The sequence below is a fragment of the Diceros bicornis genome, chromosome 27 (assembly GCF_020826845.1).
Source record: "Diceros bicornis minor isolate mBicDic1 chromosome 27, mDicBic1.mat.cur, whole genome shotgun sequence".
In the NCBI taxonomy this organism is placed as follows: domain Eukaryota; kingdom Metazoa; phylum Chordata; class Mammalia; order Perissodactyla; family Rhinocerotidae; genus Diceros; species Diceros bicornis.
In genome coordinates this window covers 32,194,215-32,211,550 of record NC_080766.1, presented here as the reverse complement: position 1 = coordinate 32,211,550, position 17,336 = coordinate 32,194,215, and the positions used below count along the sequence as shown (strand labels likewise).

General features: G+C 44.5%; 1 protein-coding gene across 5 annotated transcripts in view; it reads left to right on the top strand.

The window, feature by feature from the left end:
* The window catches only part of TIAM1 (TIAM Rac1 associated GEF 1), a 357,972-nt gene that overhangs the window by 76,843 nt on the left and 263,793 nt on the right, over positions 1 to 17,336 (top strand). The gene's annotated exons all lie outside the window — the stretch shown is intronic.

Sequence of the window (17,336 nt, the reverse complement as noted above, 5' to 3'; positions counted from 1 at the left end):
CTCTTGCAATGTATTTGACCAAGAAGCTGGAGTTTTTGTCTCGTGGAGTCCTCCACAATGTAGATTTTTCTGCCAGCATCCCTGTGTCACCATTTAAATGTTTCCTTGTCTCCCAAATTTCCTGTAAACCAAAGGCTTGATCAGATTTAGGTTCAAATTTTTGGGCAAGAATATCTCATAGATGATGATGTAACTTTTGTCAGGTGACACATTCTGTCTTTTTTTGAAATGTTCATATTGTTAGATGCTGTTTCATCTGATCATCCATTATGAGGGTGCCCATCAGCTTTTTCCCTCATGGTTTTAGCAGCCATTGATCACCCATAATGGATGCCTAGATCCGTTCTTTATTTAGGGGGTACAAAAAGGTGATATTCTCATTCTGTCATTTCTTCTGCATTTATTAGCTGGAAAATTTGTGTAAAGAAGAACTTTATTTCAACTTTTTTTTTTTATTACCTTGAGATATAGTTTGTATATAAAAGGCAGAATAGTGGCTTGATTCTTCCCTTTTATTTACCAGAATAATGAATTTGTTCCGTATTATCCTTCACAGATGACAAGTGAGTTTTTGAAAAAAGATATTATTATGAACTCTTGGATTTTTAATATATTTGACATTGGGGTAAGGATTTGGTAGAAACCGTAATAAAAAATAGCCTCTTTTTTTAGACGTCTAAATTCTACTTGATAAATGCTTCTAGATAATAAGAGAAAGGAGGGAAGGGAAGATGTGGCGTGCAAAAGGAAGAGACTAGAAATCTATAAGCATAATTGAATGAGGATGGAAGTAGAACAAAGAATAAAGATGCTAAAAATAAGGTGAAAAAAATAGGAACAATTTGAGGGGGAGAGGAGTGAGGGGTGATGAGGGAGGTGATGGGCTGTTGGAGAGTGTGTTGGGATAAGATTGCATAAGTCCTTACAGGCCTTTGTAAGGACTTTGGGGCCATTGGATGGACATGATCTTATTTATTTTTTTAACATGAGAATATACTGTTGGGGAGGCAAGGATCAAGGGCACAATCAGTGAGACCATTTAGGAGGTAACAGTGACTAGGGTGCTGGTGACAGAGCTGATGAGCAGCAGCCAAATTCTTGATACATTTTGAAGGTAGGACTTACAGGATTTGCTGACGGATGGGGTGTGAGGTGTGAGAGAGGAGGAGGTGTCAGGAGAGGGAAGAGCCACATGTATTTGGGGGATGAGAGGTGACAGTGGTGGACCTTGGCTGCTCCAGGCTCCCCTGGCCCTTCCTTGCCCTTCAGCAGGTAGAAGGAGTTCAAGGCTGGGAGTGGGAAGGCTTGGCTACTGGGCTCTTCATTCTTGAGTCGGGTAGGAGTTGCTGGATGGGTTCATTCCCTAGTGGACCTGTCACCTCTTTAAACTCAGTGACCGCAGCCTGAACCCCTAGCCCCAGCCTATTCCCAGCCACAAAAATGGCCAGGGTTTGGGGAGGTCACCACTGAACCTCTAATGGACACCCAGGTCAGAAGATAAGCCCCATGATAGAGTAGAAGCATCTTCTGTGAGGAAGAAACACTGTGAGAAACACTTGTATCCTGAGAACAAAGGTTGTTGAGAACTAATTCCCGCCTCGTATATCTAGACTTGGTCTTGGTCTTGGAAGAATACTCTTGGGTATGATGGGCTATGCTCAGTGTCTTGGTGGGTAGTTTCAGATCCACTAGATCTCTTTGCTTATTCCTGCCATTTCCTTTCTTTCTTCTTTTTTTTCGTGAGGAAGATTGGCCCTGAGCTAACATCTCTCACCAATCTTCCTCTTTTTGCTTGAGGAAGATTGTCCCCGAGCTAACATCTATGCCAATCTTCCTCTTTTGTATGTGGGATGCCTCCACAGCATGCCTGATGGGCGGTGTGTAGGTCTGTGACCGGGATCCGAACCCACGACACCCTGGCCGCCGAAGCAGAGGGCGCAAAACTTAGCCACTATGGCACTGGGCTGGCCCCTCCTGCCATTTTCTTAGAGGAGTGTTGTACATATGCTCTGCTTTACTCCTTCCCAGCACTCTGAGGACTAGAACAGGGGTAGGAAAATTACAGCCCATGGGACTGTTTTTGTAAATAAATTTTTATTGGAACACAGCCACACCTATTTGTTATTATTGTCTGTGGTTACTTTAGTGCTATAGTGGCAGAGTTGAGTAATTGCCTGTACAAAGCCTGAAATATTGACTGTTTGGCCTTTTACAAAAGGAAAGTCTTCTGATCTCTGGGTTGGAAGATAAGCAGAGGATGAATAAGACTATCAGCACGTGGATCACACGAAAATATTCCTTGTCAGTCACTGAAACACCGCTCAGGCTTAGTTAACGTGTGAATGTGAAACTCTGTGGCTCACAAATCGTGGCTTAAAAATCATTAAAATACTTTTACTTTTCTTTGTTCATTCTTCTACATGTTAGATGACATTCTTCCTGTACTTGAAATATAATTCAGCCTGGTTAGGTTCATGTGAAATAATGGTGTCGTTTTACTGGGCGGATGGTTGAATATTAGTAATCCCAACGTTCAGCATTTGAGTCCTAATTTGCTATACCCTCTTCCTTAGTTAGTATAAAGCTTTCTTTTCCATATGGGTGTACTATATGTGGTCTGTTTTGCTTTTGTGTGATCAAGAATTCTCCATTTTTTCTTTTTTTTGTGTGTGTGAGGAAGATCAGCCCTGAGCTAACATCCATGCTAATCCTCCTCTTTTTGCTGAGGAAGACCGGCTCTGAGCTAACATCTATTGCTAATCCTCCTCCTTCCCCCCCCCCCCCCAAAGCCCCAGTAGATAGTTGTATGTCATGGTCGCACATCCTTCTAGTTGCTGTATGTGGGACGCGGCCTCAGCATGGCTGGAGAAGCGGTGCGTCGGTGCGCGCCCGGGATCCGAACCTGGGCCGCCAGCAGCAGAGCGCGCGCACTTAACCGCTAACCCACCAGGCCAGCCCTCCATTTTTTCAATGAATGTCTCAAGCTAAGGGTTTTCAAAATAAGTAGACTTGCATTTCTTTTCCCCTAAATGGAACTCAGTTAGTTTTATCTAAGCTATTCCTTTTGTCTTCTGGCTATATTGTGTGCTACATTATTATGGATGGCCGTAGAATTCTTTATGTAAAAAAGAATTGAAATGGATTTAAAATATGAAGGGCTTTTCGTTCTTAATTGCCTCTTAATGTGATAAAAATCAGAGTGTAATTATTAAAAATGGTAGAAGAAAAGAATTAAAACAGTAAAATTGCTTAGCAAAGATCCTGTTTTGTAATGCATTTGGATATAATGGGTATTAGGACGTGTAGTTATCAGTCTTTCTCTAAAGTGTGAAGCTGAGGTTTGGGCTGGCGGGCGACCTTTGAGGACGCGACAATGTCTGAATTAGCTCCTGTGGTAGCGCTTGTAAATCTGTGCACAGATTGTAGCATCTTCCTGTCTGTCTTGTTAGTTGCTTCTTTGTGGTCGAGACAGATAGTAAACTAAGGGCTAGGACAGAGGGACCCCCAATGCTTGACCAGCCACCCGCGACTTCCCCGAGTTGGTCCAGGAAGAGAGGAGAGGACGGACTCCTGAATATGGGCTGTGGCCTTAGCTCAGACCACAGGGTCATTTCCTGGAGTAGACCAGGTGGAGGGCCTTTCTTGCCCGGGTGTCAGGTTGGCCTGGGCCTTATGCTTAAAACAGGCTGAGAAGCTGCCTTCGCTCATTTTCTAGACCCATCCCCTAAGCTAACCCGGCCCCGTGGATCTTATTGCTGAGATGGCCAGAAATCATAAGTCCAAGGGAAAAGAGGAGAAAGGAATGGATCCCAGGCTCAGAGCCTGAGCCTCAGTTTCCCCATGGCCCACCTTGGCTCCACTCGGCTCCTTGAGGATTGGGAGGCCAGAACACGCAAGAATGCAGATAAAAGTATTGGGAGAGAACATTCCAGGCAGATCTGAGCTTTTATTCGGTATTCCTTTGGTTCAAGAGTTCCTTGCCCATGACCTGCCCTGTCTAGGCTCCTTCTCAGAGAGGTGGTCGTGGGTGAAGTTCATTGCCCCCTGGTGGAGGAAGTTACTCTGTGTGACTGTAAAGAGGCTGATGTCAAAACAGCCCCACCATAGCTTATCTTTTCAAAGCCTCGTGTGGGGAGGATGGGGAGGCAGCACTGCCCAGTACGCTAATTTGAAAGAGACTACTGCTTAAAAATTTGGAGCTTCTTCTTTGACAATAACTTTTAGAGTCTCCAGCGTATTCTTTGGAATATCTCCATCAGTTTCTCTTTTCCGGTAGTTTTGATTTTCAGTGAAATTCTTAAAGCAATTGCCTCTCAATTGGTTTTCTACTTCCATTCTTGTCTGCATAGTGTCCATTCTTCACAGAGTAGCTAGAGGATCTAAATAGCAATCAAATCTCGTTGTTCCTCTGCTGGGAGCTTCCAGTGGCTTCCTACTCCCATGGCTTTGAAAACCAGACTTGAAACCAGACTTCCTGCCTGGCTGCAAGGCCTCCAGTGATTTGTTGTCCCCCCCGCCCTCCACCCCCCATTTCCTCTTAACTTCAGGCACTTCCCATACCTTCTTTCTGGGACTAGAACACAGCCAGCCTCAGGCTTCCTCCTGCATGCCGGTAATGCTCTTCCCCCAGCTCCACCTGGCCAGCCCTTCACTCCCTGCAGGACTGTGCTCTGATGTCACCTTCCCAGACTCTCCGCCTGAGAATCAACTAGGAAGTAGCAGCCACTCCACACACACTCTCCCCAGCTCCCCCATCATGCCCAATTACACTGCTCTAGTCTCATTGTCCTACTCGGGCCATCGGAACTCTCTTATTCACTGGTGTGTTCCTTTAGAGCAAAGGGTTCCCAAGGTCACCTGTGGCCCATTGCCTCAATCAGAGGCTGCCACAGCGTGGGTGCTGTCATTCAGAGACAAGTCAGCTATGTAGGGTGCATTCTTCGGTTGGATAGTGTCTTATAAGTAGTTCCCCAAGATGGCTACATTGAGGGAAGAGTTCAGATTCAGAAATGTGTGTTCTGATCTATCTAGATAACCAAACCAAACCAAACCAAGACAGTTTCTTTATGAAATGTCATGTGTTGGATTGGCCTGCAGTGTGGAGGCTGATGACACAGGCTATCTAGTATCTTCCCATGGTTTTAGGCCACAGTGGCCTCCCTGCTGCAGCCCCCAGCACAGTATAGTTTCACCTGAGTAACAAGGAGATTGGTCTAGATCAGAGTCTCTCAACCTCAGACCTGCCGACATTTTGGGCTGAATCATTGTTTGTGGTGCAGGCTGTCCTGAGCACTGTAGGATGTTTAGCAGCATCCTGGGCCTCTGTCCAGTAGATGCCAGGACACTGCCCCAGTTGTCACAACCAGTGTCTTCAGACATTGCCAAATGTCCCTGGGAAGGGAGGAGTAAAATCTCCCTGGTTGAGAACTGCTGGTCTAGAAACAACCCCATTCAAGATTCTACCATTAACCTTTTATACCATCTTTCATTATTTATCCATCAGTGTGGATCAAATTTGTGAGTGTATAAGAAAGTGCTTTGAAGCAATAGCATGTTACTCAAATTTGGATTATGTTGATGACTGAAGTGTTGTTTCGTAATCTACATTTGTGATCTCAGTATCTTTGTCATGGGCCCAAGTTTTTGCCTTCATCATTTATGAAATACTTCCCCCTCTAACAAAGGAGGATATTCTCTGCTAATGCGTTGTGTGAGTTTGATTCTTAAAATCACAATCATGGCTGGAAGGAATCTTGAAGGATCTTTGGGGAATACATGTCTAGTTAATGTCAACATCGTTATCATCTTGTTCTTCCCATTATTCTAAAGATGAGGAAACTGAGGTTCAAAGAGGGACGGTGATTCACCCAACTCGTGGTTAATGGCAGAGCGGTTACTGTATGAGTGTTTCTGGAGGATTTTCTTGCACTTTGTTTTCTGTGCTGTTGATGCTGTGATTAGCAGAGCCCTCTGAGTGCTCTTACCTCACGGGTGGGATCCCTGCTGGACCTGGACATGAAGTGCCACTGTTCTAGGCCCATCAAAGATTTGCTAACAGCAAGTTTTTTAAAAAGATGATCAGGGAGGAGATTAGGGGAGTCAGAGAAAGGGAAGGACAGAGGAGTACCTTAAAGGGCATAGACATTTAACTGAAAAGGGAAAACTGTGTGTGAAAAACAGTGCAAAGGAAATAAAAAGAAGAGAAAGGAGGAAATCCTGGATAAAGGAACTGAAGAATCCAATCAACCAAACGCAGTGTGTGGATCTTAGATCTTGATTTCAACAGACCAGCTGTGTGTGTGTGTGTGAGAGAGAGAGAGAGAGACAATATCAGAGATGTTTATAAACTAAATGGGGAATTGGTAACAGAAGACTTTTGAAGGGGCTGTAAAAATAGTATTGTGATTATGTTTCAGAAAAAGGTCCTTGTCTTTTAGCAATACATATTAAAGTATTTGTGGATGGCATAATGTGATGCTTGAGATTTTCTTCAAAATAAATAATCCAGGGTGGGAGGATCACAGTGAAACAGGATTGAATAGTTGAAGTTGGATTATGGGTGCATGGGGATTATGTAACCATAATAAAAATTTCCACAGTAAAAAGTTAAAAAAATTAAAAGCTGACCAACTTCGGTAAATTTTGAACTTCTTTGAAATAAAAAAATAACAAATAGTGTGAGACATTTGTCAATTTTTTAAATCTTAACTCTTCCAAGCTCAGCAGATGCTCCCCAGTTTTCCTGGGAAAGTCCCTTTGCCCCGAGTGACAGGCAGATGGGGGAAGAACTGGAGGAAGCTTGCCCTCACCAGGTTGGCAGCGAGGCTGCCTCTCCGCATGCACTTGGCTGCTGGTTTCCACCAGGTCTCGTCTTCTCTGTGCCAGCAGAGAACCTACAGTGCCCCTGGAGAGTTCTGGTGCTCCTGGGAAAGAAACATGAGTGTTGACACGCTCCTGACGATCCCTCTGTCCCTTCTGCTCCCTCCCAGAAATGATCTGGGGATTAACATATTCTTTTCCCACATATATTTTATTATTTAAATATCATGGAAGTAATATATGCTTTTCATCAAAACCATGCGGAGTAAAAATGCAAGTTCTTCTCTTTCTCCCCTCCCGTCAATTTCATTGACCTTTCCAGAAGTAACCGCTGATACTAAAATGATGAGTATCATTTTAGGTCTTTTTTTGTTTTTATAACCATGGCAGAGTTTTTTTTTTTTGGTAATGCAAAAAAAAAATTTTTTTAAGCAGTCACGGAAAGTTGGGAGAATAGTTCAAAAGAACTTTCTTTTCCCCACCCCCGAACCCCTTTCCTCTCTGAAGCCGCTTGAGAGTAAGTTACTGACTTACTCCACCACCCTGGAATTCTTAGTGCGTGTTTCCTACACCCGCGACATTCTGCTGCACGATCACAATATAGTCATCGATATCAGGAAATTAACATTGACCCATTGCTACCGTCTAATCTTCAGACCCCACTCAAATCTTGCCAATTGTTCCCATAATGTCCTTTATAAGGAAAAAGATCTAGTTCTGAATGACATGTTGCATTTAGTTGTCATGTCTCTGGGCACCTGTTATGAACTATGCCTTGTTCTAAATCCTTGGAATCAGCAAAAAATGTAGACAAAAATCTGTCATTGTGGAGCTTGCGTTCTAGCAGGGGAGACAGAAAGCCAATAAACATAACAAACACTAAATCTTGTAGAATGGTAGAGGCGAAAAATGCTACAGATAAAGGATAGCAGGGCACAAGGTGATTGCAGTGCAGTTTTAAATACATTGGTCGGGACTGGCCTGATGAGAAGGGGCTTTTGGGCAAAGACTGGAAGGAAGTGTGGATATCAAGGAAGAACATTCTGGAAATAGATAATAAGAGCAAGTGCCAAGACTTTGAGGAGGGGACATCCCGGTGTCTGAGCATGGAGGGGTGAGTAGAGAAGAGTTCAGTGAGGTAAGGTGGGCTAGACCATTCGGTCTTTGTAGGCTAGTTAATTTTTTCCCCTTTTTTGGCTATTTCCATTTTAACCCGTGGAAATGTCTTCATTCTACTACTGCTCTTTCATCTGATGACTTTCCTAGGCCCTAGCTTTTCCTGGTGTTTCTTGACATCCTCCCACTGAAGTTCTCTCTTGCCTTGATTGGTGAGACTTTGGACTGAGGTTTAGTTCATCCTCCTGGCCACTTTCTGTCTGACTCTTAAACTTTTCCCTGGTCCATCTTCTTTCCTCCCTTGCTTGTGGCTTGCCTTTTTCTTTGCCTTGCTTAGCACATTCCGCCTTTGAGAACTTAACCCAGCCCCTCTCCCCCAATAGTGCTTACTCTGGAGCAGGTATTGTTGTAAGCGCTTAATGGTCATTAATTAATTTAATCATCAGCAATGCTTTTTCTGTTTTATGAATGCGGACATTGAGGTACCAAGAGAATACATAACTTGCCCATGGCCACGCAACTAGGAAGTGCTGGGGCTCAGTCTCTGGCCATTTGCTCCCAGTTTGTGGGCTCTCATCCACTATGTGGTGGATGCATGTTCATACCTGACCTCTCTCCTGAGCTTCAGCCCGGTCACTCCAGTTTCTGAGGGATGCGTAACAAATAACCACAAACGTAGGGTCTTAAAACGACACACACTTATAATCTCACACTTATAATCTCACACTTATAAACTCACAGTTCCATGAGTCAGGAGTCTGGGCACAGTTTAGTGGGTCTTAAGGCTGTAATCAAGGTGTTCGCCAGGCTGCATTCTCATCTGGAGGCTGCTCTGGGGAAGAAACTGCCTTCAAGCTTGTTGAGGGTGTAGGCAGAATTTGTTTCCTTGCAGTTGTGGGACCGAGAATTCTTATTGGCTGTCAGCTGGAGGCCACCCTCACCTCCTAGAGGCCCACACTTCCTGCCACATGGCCCCCTCCGTAGGCAGTTCACAACCTGCCAGTTTGTCTGCTAAGATAGAGTCTCATGTAATGCAATGTAACCGGTGGAGTGACATCCCGTCACCTTTGCTATATTCCATGGGTTAAAGTTAAGTCACAGGTCCTGCCCACCCACCATTGAGGGGAGGGGTTGTACAGGGTGTCATCACGGGGTCCCCTTAGGATGTGCCCTCCATAGAATGGCTCACTGATCTGGGAATTTCACCCTGAAACCAGAACTCACCATTTTCTCTCTTCCAACTTCCTGATATCTGTTAGCGTTACTGTGAATCTTCCAGCCACCAGATTGTTAGCCTGAGTATTAGCATTGACATCTCTTTTTCTTCGTCATTTCCGTCATTCTTTCACTTATTTAAGTCGTCTCAAATTTTCCTTGAAGTGAACTTTGAAATCTATCTTCCTAAACACTGACTATTGTCTCTCTCTCTCTCTCCGCCTCTGTCTCTGTCTGTCTCGATCTTTCTCTTTCACCCGCACACAGACACACACAGACGCCCACGTATTGAGTTTCCCCCAGAGTCTGGCGTTAGCCTAATTGTCCAACCTTTTCCCGCTGAGCAGGTTGCCTCACTCCCGCATTTCTGCCCTGTTGGTTCAGACTTCGTGTCTCCCCAGGAATGTCACCAGCACCCGCTCCGGGTATTCCCAGCAGCATTCCCCCTACCTCCTCCAGGCCTCCTGGATTGCCCCTTTCTCTGAACTCTATTTACCCCTGGTACTGTTCACCTGGCTTCATGTTGGAATCATCAAGGTCACTTGAATTGGATTACTGAACTGTGTATAGGCTTGGCTCACTTCCCTGTACACTGTATTTTGTTTTTTATTAAAGTAATGTTGGGTGAATTATGTGAATTAAAAAGTTCATGAGAAAAATGTGGTATACTAAATCAAGCATGCTCCTTGGCAGTCTGAGTCACCCGGGATGCCTCTTCCTTTGGCTGGCTCCGCCTGAGGTTGGGCACCCCAGACATCGGCAGGCGAGATTGATGGCCAGCGCCAGAATGCCTGTGGCCCAGTTCACTGGCTGTGCCTGCTGCTCGAGGCCTGATTTATTCTCACCTCAGAGCGACCAACCTCTCTGTGCTGTGGTACAGACGATGAGGCCTGTCCTAGCATGCGAGGCCTCAGCCCTATCCATCTCGTGGGAACTTTTTTCCCTCTTAAGTTCTGCATTTGGCTTCTTAGCTTAATTGACTTCTGGGTGGATGAGCTGCTGTTTAATGATGTCTGAAGCCCACAGGGACTGTTTTGATGGACTCTCAAGGAGGGAGAGGCCACCATGTCCCCCTGGCCCCTCTGTGGGTCAACACCACTCTTTGTCAAGGTCTTTTGGGTGCCCGCTGCGTGCTCTGCTCTTTCCGAAGCGCTGGGAAGCAAGGTGTAGAGAGAGAGCACTGGTTCTGCCTTGAAGGAGCTTAGATCTGGATGGGAGGCAGGGCACCCAGGAGAAAGAGCAGCACTTCCTAACAGCAGAGCTAGAGGACGACCCGCCACGGTTACACAGCACCTGCTTCCTGAGAGAGTCCAGGACACCTGTTGGAGAAGTATTTTGGACTTGCTTCTCTGGAGTAGGAGAGAAGCCTGTTGTTTATGACAGGGAGGTTGGGAGCGGCCCCTTTGAAAGGAGGAGATTTGGGAGGATACTGATTCTTTTGATAGGATCTGGAGTTGTATATTCTGGGGAGGAGGGAGTTGAGTCTTATCTCTGTCTAGTAACAGCAAGTGGGAAAAGGGCAGCTTTGCTCCCCAGGGGCCAACGAGTCCTGTTTTTCACAGCTGCATTCTCCTTCAGCAGCTCCTTCCATCATCCGTTAGATTCTGTGTCGAGGGAAGAGGCGAGGCCGAGTGTGTAGTTGCTGCCTGATACCAGACTGGTTGCCCGAAGGAAGTCCCCCAGTCTCTGCCCACCTTCCTTCTTTTTTGCAGCGTGCCAGCCACTTGCTTTTCTGCCTAATCTAATTATGCCCAGATGCGTGCATTTTTTGCTTAGTCTTGGTCAATTTGCAGAGAGCTCTCCCGATACTTTACATAGTAGATTATCCCGATGCCAAATCCAGTCCTACCCAAGAAAGAACAGTGAGTTGTGACAATTACCAGGCAAGTTTCTGGGTGGAAGTAGCTGGTATTTTTCTGAGTGGAAACTTTGTGGAGGGAACTAGTGGTTAGTTAAAAAACAAAACAAGACAGCTACGACTTTTTTTTTTTTTTTTTTTTTTTGGTGAGGAAGATTCGCCCTGAGCTAACATCTGTGCCAATCTTCCTCTGTTTTGTTTGTGGGTTGCTGCCACAGCATGACTGCCGAGTGGTGTAGGTCTGCGCCCAGATCCCAACCCGCGAATCCGGGCCACAGAAGCAGAGCATGCCAAACTTAACCACTACACCACGGGGCTGGCCCCCAGCTACGATTTTTTTGAGCACCTACTGTGTGTCTGGCATTGGACTAAGTCCTTCACATCCATTGCTTCATGTCCTCCCCAGAACAATCCGAGTAGTGGATGCTGTTAGCACATTTGCTCTTGCAAATGGAGAAACTGAGGCTGGGAGAGGTCAAGTACCCTGGTCACAGGGATCTTCAAGAGTGGAGGCCAGGGGACTCAACTGGGTAGAGCTGGGTTCTCTAACCCAAAAAACTCATGCCCAGAATTTGGGGACTTGCCAGCCTGCCTCGTAGAGATTGTCCATGCCTTTTGAGAGCTTCCGCGGTTCTGAATGTGGAGTCCTGAGTGACAGGGAAGTTGTAGCCCAAGGTCAGAGGTGGGGTTGGGAATCAGTGTTTACAAAACACCTCCATAGTTGGCCCCTGTCCTTGGGCTTCTCCACGTTGCACTTCTAACTTAGATTCTGTCCTCTAATCTTGGCTAGTATGGATGTTTTAGGAGTCACCAGTGTTTCTCATGTGTTTATGTTGAGGTCTGTTACACTGTGAGTGTTGTGATGGTTAATTTTATGTCAAGGTGACTGGACTACCCCTTACCCAGATATTTGGTCCAAATATTTTTCTGAGTGTTTCTCTGAGGATGTTTTTGAATTGATAGACCGAGATTGCAGATTGTCCTATGTAATGTGGGTGGGCCTTGTCTAATCAGTTAAAGGCCTGAATAGAACAAAAAACTGACCCTCTCCCAAATAAGGGGGAATTCCTCCTACCTGACTACCTTCAAGCTGGGACATCAGTGTTTTTCCTGTCTTTGGCCTTGGACTGGAACTACACCCTCAGCTCTCTTGGGTCTTCAGCTTGCCAACTGCAGATCTTGGATTTGTTAGCCTTCATAATTGTGTGAACTAATTCCTTATAACGAATGTCTCTCTCTCTTTATATCAGAGAGAAGTGAGACAAGGAAGTATCTGAGCCATAGTCTCTTCACTTTCATTGGGTTTCTTTCCTCCTGTATGTCTGAACTCACAGCTCAATTTTTAATGCAGACAATTCATTCTCATATTCTTCCTCCTTTTATAATTCTTTTTCCATGACTTTAGGAAAACTTCTTTTTCTCTACTTTCTCCATCTTCTCTGCTTCTTTTCAATCATTTTCCCTTCCTCTTGCTTTTCTTTCTTCCTTATTATCCTATTTAGGATCCAAAATGGCCCTGATAGTTGTGGTTCATAACGTTCAGGCTAGTATTGGTATCATTAGTCCTTACATGAAATTCTTCGTAATAAACAAGGCCAGAATTTCCAGAATTTCCGAGACTGTCTCGAGCCACCCTTTCTTCTAATTAAGTTTGCTTTTCTTTAAGCACCAGCTTTTATGATGAATAAAGTATTTCCTTTTGAACTTCACTGTTTTGCTTTATTTTTACTGCAAGATTGACAACTTTTCTGTTTTTAGCATTGTTTTCATTGAAGATGTGCAGCACATCTATAGCATTTTGTATTGGAAAGGCTTTGGTGGCCAGCTAAGCATGGCCCAGCTGTGGCTGTGGGGCCTGGCGCTGTAACGGAAGGCCTTCCTTGTCCCACTTCCTGACTGTGGTGAATGAATACCTCCCACTCGTATGTTGGGGATGCTCCATATTTGTTTCCTGTTTCCTTTGCCTTCTCTGTGTCTTTCTCATTCATACTTCATCATTCCCTGGTCTTCACTCAGTTATACTGATAAACTTGCACTTGATCGTGCAGTAAATAGTCCACCATGATAGCCAGTGTGTAAGCTTCCATTGGAGGCCCAGTCAGCTCTCTGCAAGTGAGCACCAGTGAATCTTAGCACAGGACGGATGGAATTGTGCACGACGCCTCTGCTGCAGGAAAGGGTATGTGGATTATGAGGCCTGGTGTGGCCAGAACTTGCATTCCTGTCTTTAAGAGATAACAACAAGAGGTTGCTTATAATTTTCAGCTGCAGAAATTTTGGCTAAAGGCAGAGTTAGTTTAAAAAACAAAATAACAACAACAACAACAACAAAACCCTCCCTGCAACCAACCGTTCAAAAATCCAAACCAAAAATACAACCAACATAACCCCGATCTTCCCTTCATTTCCCTTCTCTCCCTGACTACATTCATTTCCCTGGGACAGGGAGGGCTAACTGATAAGTTCAATGGATATGTTCCAACTCAGGAAGTAATGGATGGTAGTCTTAAATTAACTCTTGGATATTACAAGGATTTGGGATATTCTAGGTCTCCTGTGAAGACAACAGGCCTTTGGGTTATTGCCAGGAGTTTGAGGGTCTGAGATCTCCGCCAGGTAGGCTGTGGTAGGGCAGCATTTGTGACAGTAGTCAGAATTCTATGCATTTGCTAAAGGTCTGAGTCTCTTTTAATTGGAATTATAGATGACATCCAGAATGGCAAGGGGAAACTTAAAATCTCCTTGATTTACCAGATTATTTTCCATAAAATTTGTACCTCATAGGAAGGAGTCTTTTGGAGTAAGCATTGCTCCTCCTTTAGCAAAACCAAAATGTAATATAAAAGAACTGTGGTTAAAGAGCATTCTAGAAGGCGCTTGTACTTACCAGAGTAAGGCTTACCATAGCATTACAGAATGTTAAAGCCAGCAGGGGCATAGTGATAAAATAAATTCAGATCCTTCATTTTACAGATAAAGAAACTGAGGGGGCTGGCCCAGTGGCATAGTGGTTAAGTTCGGCATGCTCCCCTTTGGCGGCCCGGGTTCACGAGTTTGGATCCCGGGCACAGACCTACACCATTTGCCAGCCATCCTGAGGCGGTGACCCACATACAAAATAGAGGAAGGTTGGCACAGATGTTAGCTCAGGGAGAATCTTCCTCACCAAAAAAAAGGAAACCAAGGCCCTGGAGTTTAATTGTTTTGCTCAAAGTCCAGATTCACTTATCACCATAGACTGTTTCTCACGTTAGCCTGTGACATTTGATGTTGCATTCCACACGCTAGGAGACTTTTCCCATGGAGACGTTACCTACACGTTACTGATCATAACATTGTCTACAGCAAAAGCAGTAGTTGTGCTGGCATTCTTTTATTCTTAGAAAGGGTTACTGACATATATTTTTTTATTGTTAAACATTTAATAGCAGACTCTAGTTAATTTGGATATTACATCATTATTTATCTGAGGCCTTGATAAATGGTCCAGCCTCATTTTCCTCAAGCTGACAAATTTTGCTTCAGTGCTTGTGGCGATTGTAAATATGAAATTAGTATTGTAGCAATTAGTCATCGATCCTGAATTTTTTCTGTGTGAATTCCCGGAGCATAAGCACGAAATTCATGAGTCCAGACCTCAAACCATTGTGGCATTATAGATATTTCACTCCTCCCTGGAAATTTATTGCAATTAAGGAATTTAGTAGAAATCTGCCTGTATTGATTTTTTATTTTTAAACCAGGAAGCTGTATTCCTTAGCTGCTGTTTTCCTGTGCTGATGCAGGCTGACTCAGCGCTATGCTTTTCAACAACAGGAAAGCCAGTGCAAATTCTAAATTTTAGTGCCTCCACTTAAGAGAGTGGATTACAGTTGTTTGGTAAGTGCTGTTGTAATTTCCATGGGACAGCTTATCTTCAGCACTGTCCGTGGAAACACAGGTCCCACTGCGGGGAGCTAAAGAGGTTAGAATTGATTTTCATGAGATTTTTCACAATGAAATCTCATCAGTTTCTATCCTCCCAGCTATTTTAATTTGAGACCCAGGAGAGTTCAAAGATGAACAGTTTACACGCTGCGGCTTCTCTTTGGCTTTTTGGGAGGCTGCGCTCTATGAGGTCCAGCTTTTATGAAATATGTTCTCAATGACTTGCTTGGGAGCCAGCTCTGTCTAATGTTTTATGTTACATAACCAGTCAGATTTGTGTTGCCTACGATGAATTCCAAATCCCAGTTTTTAGGAATTTGCAAGAGGGGTAGGGATGCTGTTAGCTTATTGGAGAATGCAAACTTGGAAAACCATAATAATTCAGGGCTCATTACAGAAACCATAGCTTTAAAATATGATTCTTTTTGTTCTAAATATGCATGTTAGAAATTATACTCTGAAAGCTGAAAGAGATTCAGACCTGATGGACCATAGGAGTCTTAGATCTGGGGATTTTATTCCAACAGTGGTGTGGTGGGTCAGGTGAGATTTCTTATATGAGGGCATTTAAACTGGTCAAGTAGGGCTTCAACAGGTAGATTTACCAGTCATGGGAAGAAAAGCTAGAAGCAGGAGCGTGCACTGAGGGAACAGTAATGCTAAACTCTGCATGATTATTTGTTAAAAACCATTTTCAAAAATCAGATCCTTCCTCAAAGGGCAAAGAATCAAACCAGTGAGGATATATAGCAAAATGGTCAATAGACTCCGAACCAATTCTAAAGGTGTTTTGGGCTGTGGGGGCATCTGTGGCTCTCTAAGGTATTGTCTAATGGGGAACGGTTGCCTCCTCCCACTTCCCATTGTTTTGTAATGTCTGGGGAGCTGGCCCTGAAATGTCTGTTCATTATTTCTTGTCCATTCCTAGAGGGTTTAGTTACTCCCAGTGGCTATGAGCGGTTGGGGAATCCGACAGGCCTGGCCGTGTCCCACAGCGGGCTCTTTGGTGACTCATTCCTTCCCATCCTTCTTGCCTTTCTTTTTCAGAGCTAAAGCTGTGAGATGAAAGGTGAGTCCCAGTTTTCTAGTTTTTGGGCAGAAATCCTTTCTGCTTAAATTGCTCCAAGGTAGTTAAAAGTTGTTTTCGATCCTGGGTAACATGTATGTTGTAGAGATACATGTGAATTTGGTGTTTAATGTTTAGTTCACTGAAACACTGGATCAAATGTGACTGATCACTGGGGACCTCTAGTCCTGGCTCCTTTAGGATTTGCCTGTATGGCCTGGTGTAGGGTTCTTCTCCTTTGGCTTATTTTCCTTCCTAAATCTTAGTAAGATTGCTAAAGTGCAGAATTCCAGGACTCTACCTTGACAAAGTCTCTCTCCTTGACCTTTAGTCATGCTCCTCTGAGCCCCCCCACTTTTTTTTTGGTGAGGAAGATCAGCCCTGAGCTAACATCCACCAATCCTCCTGTGTTTGCTGAGGAAGATTGGCTCTGGGCTGACATCCATGCCCATCTTCCTCCACTTTGTATGTGGGACGCCTGCCACAGCATGGTTTGATAAGTGGTGCGTAGGTCTGCACCCGGGATCTGAACCTGCGAACCCTGGCCCGCTGAAGCAGAGTGTGCAAACTTAACCACTATGCCACTGGGCCAATCCCTGAGCCCCCTTTTTGACTCAGCCCCGAATTTGGCCTCTGGTTCTCTCTTTGGCCTGCCCAGCCCAGTCTTAGCAAAGGATCTTTCTAAGTTGTCCCTCCACCCTTGGTATCTGACACCTCTTGATATCTGATCAAGTTCCTCATCCTCCACCTTTGATGTCTGTATCTTTGGCCAGTCTTTAAGCAAGAATACCGTTAGGCCAGTTTAGCAAGAACCCCCCTACCCTTGATGTCTCTTCTTAGTAATTTTTCGCTGGCCCCCTCACCCTGCTCCTTGGCTATACATCCCCACTTGTCGTTGTTGTGTTTGGAGTTGAGCTTGATCTGTCTCCTCTATTGCAATATTCCTATTACAGAGGTCTTGAATAAAGTCTTCCTTACCGTTTCATCATGTGTCAGAATAATTTTTTCTTTAACAACCTCTAGTTTCTTAAGTGATATGTTCAAGATGGGACCCTGTGCATTAACTAGGGAAGGCTAACTCCTGAAACAAAAACCAAAATTGTAGGGGCTTACCCCACAAATTATTTCCTGTCCACATAAAATTCTCTCCCACATGGTGATTCTAGGACCCAGGCTCCTTTCATATTGTGGCTCTGTCATCTCCAACGTGTGCCTTCCACGGTCGCCATATTCTTGCGAGTCAAATCATGGGAGGGGAAAGAGCATGAAGGCTTGTATGAGGGAAGACACATTTCCACTCATATTTCATTGGCTGGAATCAAGTCACACTGTCAC